Raw genomic sequence first — 14,243 nt, forward strand, 5'->3', positions numbered from 1 at the left:
GGGTGCACTTTGCTTATAATATTCTTTATTAATGTTGTGCCTCATCCAGCGATAACATTTTACATCTGTGCATAATACTATGTACATGCTAATTAGTAATACCTGTTCAGTACGCTTGTTGTTTGCTTGTTCCTGAATTTGATCATAAAGCATATTTATTTCACGGCAATTATAATTGAATATTAAAATAAAAAATCGCAATTAGTGGTCTGGTGTTCGGCTTAACAGCTGGGCAAATAAAAAAGATGAATACTTTGTATACTTTATCTATTCTTTTCACTTTATAGGCTGCAGTTTTCTACACCTAAGTTTCGAACAATACCTACTGTCCTAAAAAGGAAAACCGCGTGGAAATCCGTTCCGTACTTTTTGAGTTACTGGTCCTAGGTTTAGTGTTTGCAAACTTCTGCAATTGAATTTGAGGGCTTGGAAGACATCACTTTGTAGATTAAAAATTATAGCATCACCCAGAGTCTGAAAGTTGGTGGTGTTGACTTTCTACACCTGTGCCTCGCTACGATTACGTTAAGCCTGTCGATCGACTGATTCCCTCCGGTCTTGTCGGATTGCAGTCTCATCAGACTATGTGAGTGATGGAATGATGGAATAGAGAGTGCACTTTTGTCTGCGCCTGAGCAAATTTAACACTTGTGAACAGCTGGTTGTTCTCCTTCGAGAACCGCACCTGGACGTCACTAACATTCGTTTATGAGAATATAGACAGGTGCAGAGGAGGTGTTAGTTTAATGAATATGTAAATAAGTACAGACGTCATGAAACCCAACTATCTGACTACTAGAACTAGTAGCATTTTGAATTACTGTCGTTATATAATCAACGCTTTGCTCTTTATAAAAAAAAACATAATCTAGAATAAATAACGTTGCCGGGTTACCATATCTACGAAGTGCAGTATTAACATAATTGTTATTTATATTTAATTTAAAATTATTATAATAAAATCGCTTTATATTTAATCATGTTTGTTGCTTTGCTTGCTATGAATAAATAATTACAAATTTACATAACATTAACGGCAGGCGATTGCACTTTTGTAAAATATAAATCTAATTAAACCAATTTACTATTTAATTTACCTACAAAATAATAATAAACAAGAACTTGCGAAATATAATGTAAAGTATGTGTTTTACTATAAACTTAAATTGCAACTTATTGTTAGAAAAATATATATACCTAGACGACACGACTTTTTAATCTTGCTCTACGTGATGAAATGGTAAAAGATGAAATGTGACGCCCCATCCTTACTTATGTATCGTCGAATGACTGGTCATCATATCTGTACAGCTTTTCTCTTGGCTTCCAGTCTAAACCAGATGTAACTGAATACGAATGTTTTACTGGCCCATCTGAGTATCTGACTAGTACTACTAGTACTCAGCTGGATCTTGTTAGACTGAACCCTAACATAGTTGGGAAAAGGCTTGACAGATGATGAATAAGTCAGACGATCTGACAAAGGTGGATGTAGACCGCTACCAACCTCCTTTCCTTGTAAATCAATAGGGGAGGCCCTGTTCAACAGTGGAAAAAAAGATGATGATGATGATGAAGTTTTGCATGGTAGGTACTGTACTTAGTTTGCCGTTCCTATAACAATTATTTTGTATTAACTCCTTTAACGATTTGTCGTCTGTTCTTTGATTATCAATAAATTAATCTTTACCACCATTAATTCTGAAGTACTGGCAATTTACAAGTTTAATGGAATGCTTAGGTATTGTTCAGTTAACGTCTTGTTTACTTACAACTTGATCACTTATTACGTTAATTAAAACACCTAACTTACGCAAATAATACATTTTAATTTTGCAAAAATCTCCTTGCTTGCTTGCTTTGTTGTGGTTTCACATAAAAATAACTGAACTGATTTAAGTCAGGACTCATCAACCAAATAAGTTGACGATCAATCAGATGTACCAACGTTCGCTGGTGGTAACATGTCCGCGTGATAAAACTGAGCTTCGAAATGTGGTACACAGATACTCCAACGACATTTTTCAGATGCAGGAAAGAACATCCAAGGATCCAGGGATGCGGGTGGAATAGCGGGAACATCTAGTCATAGCTTGAATTAAAGCAGGGTACTCAAAGTTCTGACTCTTATTTATAAAATTCCATCAGAGCATTAAATGCCATAAATCTTTGATTGCAACGGAAAGTTTTGCTTTACCTACCTATACGATGCGGTTTGCCCAGGAATATGGGGTTAACCAACTTATTGAGCTGTGGTAGGTAGTATTGTAGTTATTTAATTATGCTAGTGTGTGTGTGTGTCCAGTGAATAGGGTAGTGTCCAGGGTCGAAATAATGAAATAATATTTAGTCCGCTTTTTAGATAATCAAAAAATATTGGATACGTATTTTTTCTTTTTTTAATTAAACATAAAATGACAAAGATAATACACTTCAAAAATTAGGAGTGGGGGCCTTTTACGTCACAGTGTCCTGAAAATTGTAGCAACTTGTGACGTCACACTCAACTTTAACACGCTATATCTTAACAAGTTCTGATCCAATTTAAAAAAGAAAATTATAATATATATAAATTTTGGACAATCTACAAGACGGACTAATTATTATTTTTTAGGAAACTAGCCTATTGGATTGACGCATTTGGTGCACTTCTCAACACATCATGCTCAAATGGTGCACTTCGCAACTGGTAGGTACACTTCTCAAATGGCACACTTCGCAAAAGGGACACTTTTTAAGTTGAGTGGAGATTTGGATTTTTTTCTGAGAAGTGCACCAAATGCGTCAAACCCAGTGAATTAAGTGAAATAAGGTGTTTCATTGCCTCGCACATCTGGGCTGTATGGTGGAGTGCTTTGCTACGGGCACGGGTACTTATATTTGTAGTTGCGATAGCGACATATACGTTGTTGACAGGTTACATACTTTACGTTCCATAGGTACCTAGGTACTGCTGGGTTAAAAAAGGGTCATAGTGATCATAACTCATTTGACATGATACTTATTAATTAAACATAAATTAACCAAAACTTGTAACTTAGAATTCTCAATAAACAAAAGAATACATAATTACAGCTACTTAATTTTTCTAGTAAAATAATTATTTAAGTAAATAAATTATTAATGATGCATTGTATTTATTAATAGTGAATCCAGCTCGTTGTTAGTTACATAAGTTACATTAATTCAGGTTTATTTTGCAGCAAACCTCACGTACTTACCTAAATAAAATTTTCCTTAAGCATTATTTCTTACTACAATTAAATAACACCGGCAAGTCCCAGGCTATTTATATATATCGTGGAATTATACAATCGCAAGAAAAAACAAAACTAAAGTAGTCTGATAATAACTAAATTGGGTTTCTGCGTAATTATAGGTAGGTACCTACTTTGATATATTTAGGTAGATACGTTCCTAAAATTCAGAGAAACCAAGTCGGTATAAAGATAAAATAAAATAAAGCGATGATGAATTAGAGATTTGAATAAAGAACTTAAGTTTCCTTTTTCAATATTTTATTTTACTAGAGGTGAACTGCGTATAATACCTAGTTGGCACTTTAAGGCATACAACACTTTCAGATACTGAAGTATAATAACTACCTTAAATTAATGAAAACTGAAGAAAGGAAAATTTGATCAAAAATTATCCATTATTATTTTTCTTCATATTTGAATAATAAACAGTAATACGAGTACAAAAACCACTTTAGTCTTGGAATAGGTAATATGACCAGAATCAGAGATCCTAGCAAATTTAATGGGAAGCCATATTGTAAAAATTCCCACGGGTGTTCCGATTTTCTAGAAAATAAAAGAAAATATTTTCAGTCAAATTACCATAATTATCTTGTCATCGGCTAGTATTGAGACACAGTTATAATTCATCTACAATTTTTTTTTCATAATATGTTACCGGTAAAAACGATTTCAGGACTAAGTAATTTGTCCTAGGCTAAACTAGTTTATCATATCGGGCTTAGGACAAACTAGTATGGCCTGGAAGAAATTAGTTTTTACTGAAAGGGTTTGTTCGGTAATTTATATAGAACAATCTGGATGAGATTTGCAGTAAAGTTGTGAAATCGATTTATCGTTTCCGAGATTCATTGGACATTACGCAATGACAACAAACATCAGGTATTCGAGTTTAAATCGATTAGAACTGCCTGTTTAAAGTCAATCATTATTTTGCAAGTCACAAAAATAATGACCATTTAGCTGACTGTTAAATGACCATGCTGAATCACGAAATAACAACGTCAAAATCTTTAAGAAAATGAGTTCTAGAACTGCGTTTCTTGAAATAAGTAATTGCTGCTGTAAAGATTGACACGCCTTTTTCAAAATTCGACCAGAATGACAAAAACAATTGACAATCGTTTATTCCCTGTCAATAAATGACAACTTTACACAATAAATTATTGTGTTTGGAGTCTCGAAACAGAACTCATTGTTGACAGTTGTAGAGGTCAATGAACTTTAACAATAACGAGAAGCTGTAGTGGTCTAATTAAAATACAGATCCCATAATGCCGCCCAAAGTCTATAAATTCTTAAAAAAATTTATATTGAGAACTTAACTTACAGGGAATAAGTTAAGTTTTCGTCGAATATTTTACACAAATACCTCCCAAGTTACAACGTTTTTTTCAACTGCTCATTTTCAAAATCAATTCATTTTCTATTTAAAACTGCCAGCGTCAGTTGATTACTTGTTTTCATCTGTTATGTTTGTGATACTATGTATCCCTCGCTATCTGAAAGCTCTTTCATCGCGTTGAAAGCGCTCCCGACCCCTTTCACCTCACTCTACTGTGACAAAGAGGTACGAATAAAATAAAAATTACAGTAAAGACAACAGTTTTATTATCCCTTTTTTATTTTTTAACACATTCACTGCGTTACGGCAAGTATTTGGCCGTATTTGACTCTCAGCCAGTGCGGTAGCTCGCTGTCCTTGTTTTGCGTACTGTGCGGGGGCGATTTATCTAAGTTCCCTTGCGCGTAGGAATGAGATAGTGATATTTTCAATATTGTTGCTTTTAATATAATAATATTGTACACTAACAATATACGGCAAAATAGTTGCCGTAACGCACAGTAAAATAATTATTTTCATTCAGTGCGGTACGGCGAATATCTTGCCGTACCCCCCCAACCCCGCACCACACTGCATGCGTCCGCGCGGCGGTTCAGTGTGCGCTAGTGCTGGCCGTAAGCAAAACCTAACAATATTTTTTGTGAAAAATATTACGCGGTTCTGCTACAATGAGACGTTCACATAAAAAAACTGGATTTGAGTAGAGAGAGAGAGGGGAAATCATCATCTTGATGCCAAAGATGTCAAGTGTGAAAATAATTCAGTGGAATAACTACCTACTTACTAAGTTTCATACACGTCCTTTAATAGTTTTGTGTTTTTTTTTAAATTGGTCTGTTGGTTGTGGGTTCGAGTTAGTGGTTGTGGGTTCGATTCCCACACAAATCAAACATTCTTTGTCTAGTTGTCTTGGTCTGGGTGTATTTTCTAACTATACTATGCATTATATGTATTTGGGACTAGGTGGCGCTATAGTGTGATTGTGGTAGAATATAAATACATATTTATGTATATTATATAATTAGGTTACATAATTATGTTGATTTATATAATAATATAACACTGATAAATATGAATATTTTATCTACAATAAAAAATATTTTTAAACTATCGACTATCATTCCAGAAGTAAACCCCATCCCTAGCATTTTTTCACTTCTACGCTGTACGGCATATATATTGCCGCGAATGAAAGATTTTGAAAAATCTCTGTATCTTTCAAAGTATAACAGAGAACCCGGGGCGACTGCAGCTAGGTGTATACAAGGATATAGTCTATCGATTTGTTGATAAAAACCATTGATATAGGTGGTTTCCACGTCTGTATAGGCTTTGAAAGTCAGGTTCTGGTACGGCAAAATAGAAGCCGTAACGCATATCAGGAAATATAGATACGGGCAGCATTTGTCTCGTATCGCACTAGTAGAAAGTTTAGATTTAACGCCGCCGCAGTGAATGTGTTAAAGGTGTAGGAAGGCACTTCTGTTTCGACAAAATGATGTGTCTATGGTAATTTGCGAAGGACTTGTAAGTAAAAGTTCGATATGTCAAGATGACATAAGCGATTGGTCGGATCGTAGGTTTTATCTTCTTTAATACCTGAGTTGCATCTACACTGACCGTTTATTTCTTTTAAATATTTTATAGTAACAATAAAAATAAGATAAATAAATTGAGTCGGCCTAATAGCAAATGTTCTAAAATCTGATTCCCATAAAAGTAAATGATTACTTAAAATGCAAATAGCCATGTACAACTGAATGTCTAAGTCTGTGTACAATTTTGATTGATTAGATACCCAGTCAATTATAGGCTAGACATCTAGGCAATGCCCTATGTATATAGCAATTTCCATTATTTCATTACTCTGTAATTCATTAAAACAACTAGGCGACATTGTTCTACCATGTATTATTGTTCCGGAAGACGGAAGGATAAACATGTCAATTTAAGATTTATACCTCATCTGATCTCAGGCATTTACATGGTCTAGCCTTATTCATACCTGTAATCTATAATAATAATTGGTATTTTCTATCCGTCTATATGTATTAAAGTATGTAGAGTCAGTAAGAGTATCCGCACACTGCAGACAAGACAGTTGCCCCGATAGGTGCCAAAAAAAATAAAAATAAAAGAAAATCTTGTTTACAATCAAAATTTTCAGTCGCGTCGGTCCAGGTCGGAGACCAGCTGATACCCGATACCTTCGTAATGTCATCTTCATACTAATTTATGAGCCCAAACGAAACGGCTGACATAAAGTATGCAGTGTGTGCACAAAAAACAAAATACCTGACCACGAGAATCTCGAATGCAAAGCTGTGTTAGCGACTTTTCTAACACAGCTTTTAATATTCTGGAATTATGTGTGTTTTCATTGAGATTATGGATTTCTGCTGACTGTACATGTTTCTGCCTTAACATGCTCACAATAAACTTCCGTGATACAAGCGCGTTTCAATAGGAAATCTCGTCTCATTAGCTATTGTTGCTATTTTACAAGGTTCTTAAAGGTTCATAACTAGTTATAGAGTTCACCGTTTGTTTCAAGTCTTTTATGTTCTTAAAGAGTAATTAAAGAGTGTCTACGTGTTGGAGAATAGATTCTCACGTGTAGAGTCATGCACTGTTGTAAGATGGATGACGGTTTGGTCAGCTTCATGCTGGTGACATATAATCATCGGCACGAATCTTGAGTCCTGACCTTTACCCAGAAGTAATTTATTGGGTCTCTTTTGTAGTATGAAGTGAGGCGCGGGGGCAGGCTAAAGCGATGATTGGCCCGCAGCGCATCGCGTCATAGCCGTCACTCGGTATTGGTTCTTTGCTAATAAATCACTTCTGCGCGCAGGCGAAGGTCAGCGCTCAAGATTCGTGCCGATGATTCTACCTACATACGCAAAGTTAAGTACCTACACAGATTTTTATGCGAAGTGGACAAAACCTCAAGATAAGATAAACTTACTTTTTACACGCTTTTTATTAGCTTCACCTGTATGTTTGTATGTTTGTAGGTTTGTATGATTGTATGTTTGTATGTTTGTATGTAACCGACTTCTTTGGGCGCGATTTTGACCCACTTTAAACGGCCAGATTTCGTTCAAACTTTGTAGATTTATTGAGGACCGATGACAATACACTAATTTGATAAAATTATTCCATTTTAACCGACTTCCCAAAAAGGAGGAGGTTACACATACACATCGATTACTCCGAGGTTTATAGACCGATTTACGTGATTCTTTTTTTGTTCGACTTGGAATAGCTGCCAGTTGGTCCCATATTCATCAGGTCAGGATCTGATGATGGAAACCCTGAGAAATCGAGGGCAACCTTCAAAACTTGTAGGCATACATAGGGTAAAAACTTGACACTTAGGTGTACGCCTAAAAGCACTATTTAACTGTGAAGATTTGGAGCTGACCTGATGATGGAGACCAGAGAGGGTCGAGGGAACTCGACAACTGAATATGTAAACTACCTCGTGTTTGGGCTTAAATTATTTGTATTGACAAGACCTTTGCAACAGTTAAGGTTTGGAGCTGACCTGATGATGGAGACCAGAGAAAGTCAAGGGAACTCGACAACTGAATATGTAAAATACCTCGTTTGGACTTATATTCTTTGTATTGATGAGAACTTCCCACTTGTATGGATAGTGACAACTATTCGTATCACTGAAAAGCTTTAAATAAATAACCTTTTACAAAAAATTAAACCGAGTTCCCAAAACACTAAAAGCAAAAAAACTAATTTTAGGTGCATCGGCCTAGAAGTCGGTGGCAAAATTAACTTAGTAACATCCATTAGACACCGACTTCTAGGCTTTTCAATTTGCAAAATATGACCTTTGTTAATTTATATAATTTTCATCTATAGTCGATAAGGTAAGAAAATTAATTAAAATTTTCTAGAATTTTTCTCTACAGTCGATAAGGCAGGACTCGATGTTAATTTTTATTTCCAATAATTATCTTTAGCCGTTTTCTCTAATATTGACATATTTTTGTATACTAAAGAGAATTTTAATTCTACAAAACAAATAATAGTTTGAAAACAAACTAAAAAGTAGAAAATAAATAATAGTTTAAAAAAACTAAAAAACACGCTTTTTATAGAAAAACGAACTAAAAAATAGGAAATAAATTTTAATGAATTTAAATTAAGAAAACAGTGTTAAAATTTCAATGAATATAAATTAATAATAGTGTGAATACAAAAAAAAATATTTAAAAAAGCGTGGGGTGCTTTTTAAGATATTATCGAAATGAAAATCACTGTACTCATATCTGTCAATAAAATATTTATAACTATTGACACCATGCACCCCACGCTTTTTTTTTAATATTTATTGTATTCACACTATTATTAATTTATATTCATTGAAATTTTTAACACTGTTTTCTTAATTTAAATTCATTAAAATTTATTTCCTATTTTTTAGTTCGTTTTTCTATAAAAAGCGTGTTTTTTAGTTTTTTTAAACTATTATTTATTAAATACATCTAAGTAAGAATAGCTTTGTGAAATATAAAAAGTCAAAGTTATCAATCACAAAAGCGATTTCAAATGTGACAAGCAAAGGGATGGTACGGCATGATTTGTTACGCTTAAAGGTAACAATTTTTTTTTTCATAGCAGCTTCAAAATATTCGTAGCTCTCAGTATATGTTTTCTCATTTACATTCCCTGTTTCACGTGGCTTGCATCGTCGAGCGCTGTGAAAACATCCCCCGTGCCGCTTGCACTACTTCAGAGATCCCTTAGTTCTATTTATATTTTAGATAACGTTCTTTTTAGGTCACTAACTTATTGTATGTGATATCAAAGTTCTGGAATCGTATTTTAATTGTTACAACCTGTATAGGTATTTTTTTGTTTGTCGTACGTTTGATTTCACATTACAATACATTCTTGCTTAAGTCTTTTTTAAATTCAATGAGAATTAATATATTAACCGTTGTGATCGAAGGTTGTCCTCGACACTTTATCAATATGAATGTTGGTTTATTTTCGTTTAATTGGTTTGGAAGTTACTCTTCATTTCATCACGCATACGCGCTGAAAGATTATTTCACCCATTTATATGCTTTTTGACATGTGTCATTGTGTCATGCCCTTCCATATTTTAATTAATTGGTCTTATATACGGAACCTTACAAATTGCTCACAATATAAGTTGTTGCTGTATGCCATCCATGTAGAAAGTTTATTAAAGCACTCTATATCACGCAGTGTGGAGAACTGTGCCAACACTTTTATCGCGAACTACGACATTCATAATGTTTTTATTTTATTTTTATGAATAAAGCCTGTACAATGTTTTTGGTTGATCAACGTGAATTTATAATTCATTTGGCCTTTATCTGCATCTAGGACCCGAAAAAAGTCTATCTCCGCTCCATGCCTAATATCATCTCAATCGGCTAAGTGGTCTTTGCGTAACACACAAAACAAACTTTTCGCAATCACAATAGTACCAAGAATTTCCAAAACCTAACATGAGTACACAAACCACGTGCTAAATGACCTAGCTCCGAAGACACTAGACAGCTTAACCTTGTATGACAGCCAATCAAACTATCCATACATCTGAATCACACTAGGAAGTTAATACTTACCTGTCAAAAGTATTTGCAAAGAAAGATAAATGACTGATCACAGACCAAATGCCATTTCTTAACGCCCAAAGACAAGTAATTGGCATTTCTTATAGCATTGAACCTCAGGTGTCTATACTTTTGTTTCCGGCAAGATATATAATTGTATTTTTAAATTGGTCATTGATAACACCTTAGATCGTGCAGATAAAATGCTAATATTAAGCGGGTTTTAATGACTGTGTGATAAGAAGTAGATTTGTTTGTAGCTTTTAGCGGCTAGGGTTTCATCTTTGCATGCATAGGGAGTGATGATTGCGTGAAAATGGGAAATCATGATGAAATATACCGATATTCAATGACTGGTACTACTTAAAGCTGTAGTTGAACCGTATAAAAAACACACAAGTACTGAGATTTTCTTGGGTTTACAGTTCCTTAAATATTCATATTTGTAAATAAGTGTTATTATTGTGTGTTAAAGAGGAAGTAGACACTTTAGTTAAAGTTCCTGCGCAATGGGACTTAGTTGACAATAATTCTTAATTGATTTGTTGTCATCCTTTCCTCTTGGTGTAAGATGTCATTTCTGGAACGCAAATGACACGTCATGTACCACATGTTGTGATGTCATTCTATTATCTTCAATTTGTTGGCATACGTCATGAATATTCTTTGGAACTAATCAGTTCTCATCATATTTACTTTTATGATGATGAATCGGTTTGACTGTTTGTATATGGTGAAAGACACTGGGACCTTATTTTCAAGTGATCTAACTACAGATCTAAAACAACAAATTTCTGTGTAAGGGTATTAAGTACATAGGTACTTTCTGTGTTCACTTTATCGAGATGCTTAATCAGAATCCATATCTGCAATTATTAGTGATCAAAATTGACCAAAAATCCTGTCTTTTTTTTAATATGTCTTGGGCGGATTCGGACCAAATCTGTCCTAAGCATTTTTTCAAGTTTTTTTTTGTTATTGGTCTAAGTAACGTCAGCAGTCTTGTTTATGCCCGAAAAAATAAGGAAGCTAAACATTATTTTTCTTGCAAATGTTTAGTTGATTTAGTTGCAAATCTAATTTCGTAATCGAATGCAAATAATCCAGCTTCAGATAACATGATCTATATTTTATCGGTCTATCACTTAAAATAAATAATTATCTGGCCGTAAAATTTATGGATACAACAAATTAGATTTCCGCTATAAGATAGGATCTATGTGCTGGTATAGATTGCACTATATTAAGTGTTTGCAATGCAAATACGTGATTCTGCGTTTAATTGGCTAATATTAACGCCCATGTACACCGAAAACATATGTAAACTTCAGCATGTTCTAAGAAAATTGAAGTTTTTGCTGTCGGTAAACTTGGTCTTCAGTACCGTAGAAGAAGAAAGAAAGGTCTGACAGCCGCTTACATATCATGATACTGCCACATATCAATACAGGTACATATACTTCTCATAGTTACTGTTAGGTCAACCCAGTAGGACAGCCCGTGACCACAAATATAATGTATTCAACACCAAGATGTATGATTTAGCTATTAATTTAAACTAGGTACGCACAATGCGCTAATAGACATTTAATAGTTAGGTATGCATGCATTTTATCGAGTCTAGTTTGTGTCAACAGTCGTAATTATGATCGTTTGTTATTGAAATAGGTCCAACAAGGTCTCAGGTGCGTAGGAACTACAATCAATATGAATTAGCTTAGTAACGCACCGGGTTGGCAATCGAGATAAGCGCAAATGGAGTAACTTATCAACACAAGAATTGGGACAACAATACACTCCAATAAGAAAGAAAATCGGTCGATAATGTTGATACAGGTTCAGGATTTAATAGTTAGAAACTCTTGATGCCAGAAAGCCATCTCTAGACGTAAATCATTAAAATTATTTATGACGTTAGTTATATTACGAATGACGTGAGTCACACTTCCAGAAACTATTGATACTCAAGTGGAAATTACTGTAAGTCAGATTGATAATCAGTTTAGTTGTGTCAAAGCCTCCCTTAATTATTTTCATTGTAACTCTCACTATTATTATCTGTTACCATAGCAACGAAGTTGTACCAAATTGTTTGCCTATGTTGTTCGTGACTTGAGCAATAATAACGCACTTTGAATGCCTTTGAACATTTGATAAATCTAAATTGCAAATTGTATTTTAACCAAAACGAGTCATTTAGTACAATTAGGATATAATTTTAGAGATATTTGGGAAATAATACTTATTTCATTTACCTATTTATATATTTAAACGTAAATTACCATTAAAAGCTACACTGTTATCGAGTTACATAGGCTATATTTTATCCCGGTACGGGCAGTTGATAGTTCCCACGGGACGCTGGTGAAACCGCGGGAAAACGGCTAGTGACACATACTTAGCAAATAAATAATTAAGTGAAGTATTCTATTCTATTAAATATTTTGTCCACGCAGCTTTTAATGATTTAAATAAAACCTTTGACGTATTTCATTTTTTATGAGTTACTTACTGAATTTGTAATTGTAACAAAACTATCTACTTCAAGATTGAATCAGACACCTAATTTAATTGTAAGTCGACAATAATAGACCTCCGGTTTTTGTGGTTGTTTGTCTGTTGCTAAGTGATACCACAATACGTGTAGTTATGTATCTATAAGTGTTACCAGTATTACGTGTGTGCAAAGATAAGTTAGTCACACAGGTTTTATAAAAAAAATATACTAGATTTTATACAGGTACCCGGGTTTTTACTACATAGGTAGGTACTTATTTCCTAATAATATAATATATAATATAATCTTTATTTATCAGACAATACACAGTCCATTTTGTTAGTAAAAACACAACTTAAATTTATTGTTAGTAGTTAAACATATTACACCAATTTACCCTCACGCTATACTCACTACCAACTTCACAAAATGCCTAAAGATAGGAGAGTACAGATTCTCCGCCACTGTTTTTAAGATGCTGTTGTTACTAGCCCGAATCCTAGTTATTATTGATGCCGTTTTTTTTCTTATTAAGGCGTAAAAGTCATCGGTTCGATTTTCCGCAAACATTTCCGACGCACTACAGAAGCGGGGTAATCCCAACATCATCCTAAAAAAATATTATTATATTGGACACGCAGGGCGTCCAGCGATCTTTTGGTACAGCTGATCCATAGACCCCCCGTGTACAGACCTTGACAGTACGCTTTAAACAGCGTAATTTTAACCTGATCGGTACAACGGTGAAATCTACGTGCCAACATATTACCTCGGACCGCCAGCGCCCTACGCTCCCTTTCAACGTCTGCATTATCTTTAAGGTCGTCTGTAAGTATATGCCCGAGATATCTGAAGCTATTTGTTCTTTTTATGTTCATGCCATTCATGGTAAAATGGGTATCTGATCAGGGCATTTACCAGCGGCCTTAAAATCATGTACTCACATTTTTCGCATTATACACGAGACCATGCTTAGCTGCATAGCTCTCGCAGACTTTCAGCATTGATGCAATAGAACCTGGAGTCGGGCCCAGCAGCACCATATCGTCTGCATAGCTGATGCTGTTGATGTTTACACCACCAACCGAACAGCCAACACGCATGCTACTGAGCTCGTCTATGAGGTCATTTATATAGGCATTAAAAAGCCTAGGAGACGTTAGCCCTCCCTGCCTTACACCGCATTCTAACCTATATGTATTAGATAATTTGTTAGACCACTTTACATTATTTGTTTGGTTAGCATACCAATACTGCAATAGCCTAAGGAGCTCGTTTGGCACATTCCTGTCCCCCAGCTTTCTCCAAAGCACATCATATGACACAAGGTCGAAGGCTTTGGAGAGATCCAGGAAACAGGCATATACCGGAGTTTTGCGGTCTGTGTAATACTGAACAGTATTCTTGAGAGCCAATATTGCAGTTTCAGTTGAAAGTTTGGGTTGAAAACCAAACTGAGCGTCGTGAAGTTGTAGGTGATGTTTTAAACACGAGTCAAGTAAACTGTCCAGTATTTTAGCCGCAGTAGT

At 34.7% G+C, this 14,243-nt stretch overlaps 1 protein-coding gene and 1 long non-coding RNA gene across 2 annotated transcripts in view; one reads left to right on the forward strand and one right to left on the reverse strand.

Annotated features, from left to right (window-relative positions):
• Positions 1–14,243, reverse strand: part of LOC110384476 (arylalkylamine N-acetyltransferase 1) — a 61,352-nt gene that overhangs the window by 34,802 nt on the left and 12,307 nt on the right. The window lies entirely within an intron of this gene.
• On the forward strand, positions 4,888–5,712 carry LOC135117942 (uncharacterized). Its single transcript, XR_010277267.1, has 2 exons — positions 4,888–5,354; positions 5,460–5,712. It is a non-coding gene; the product is annotated as an uncharacterized LOC135117942 (long non-coding RNA).

The sequence above is a fragment of the Helicoverpa armigera genome, chromosome 16, assembly GCF_030705265.1.
Source record: "Helicoverpa armigera isolate CAAS_96S chromosome 16, ASM3070526v1, whole genome shotgun sequence".
NCBI classification, from domain to species: domain Eukaryota; kingdom Metazoa; phylum Arthropoda; class Insecta; order Lepidoptera; family Noctuidae; genus Helicoverpa; species Helicoverpa armigera.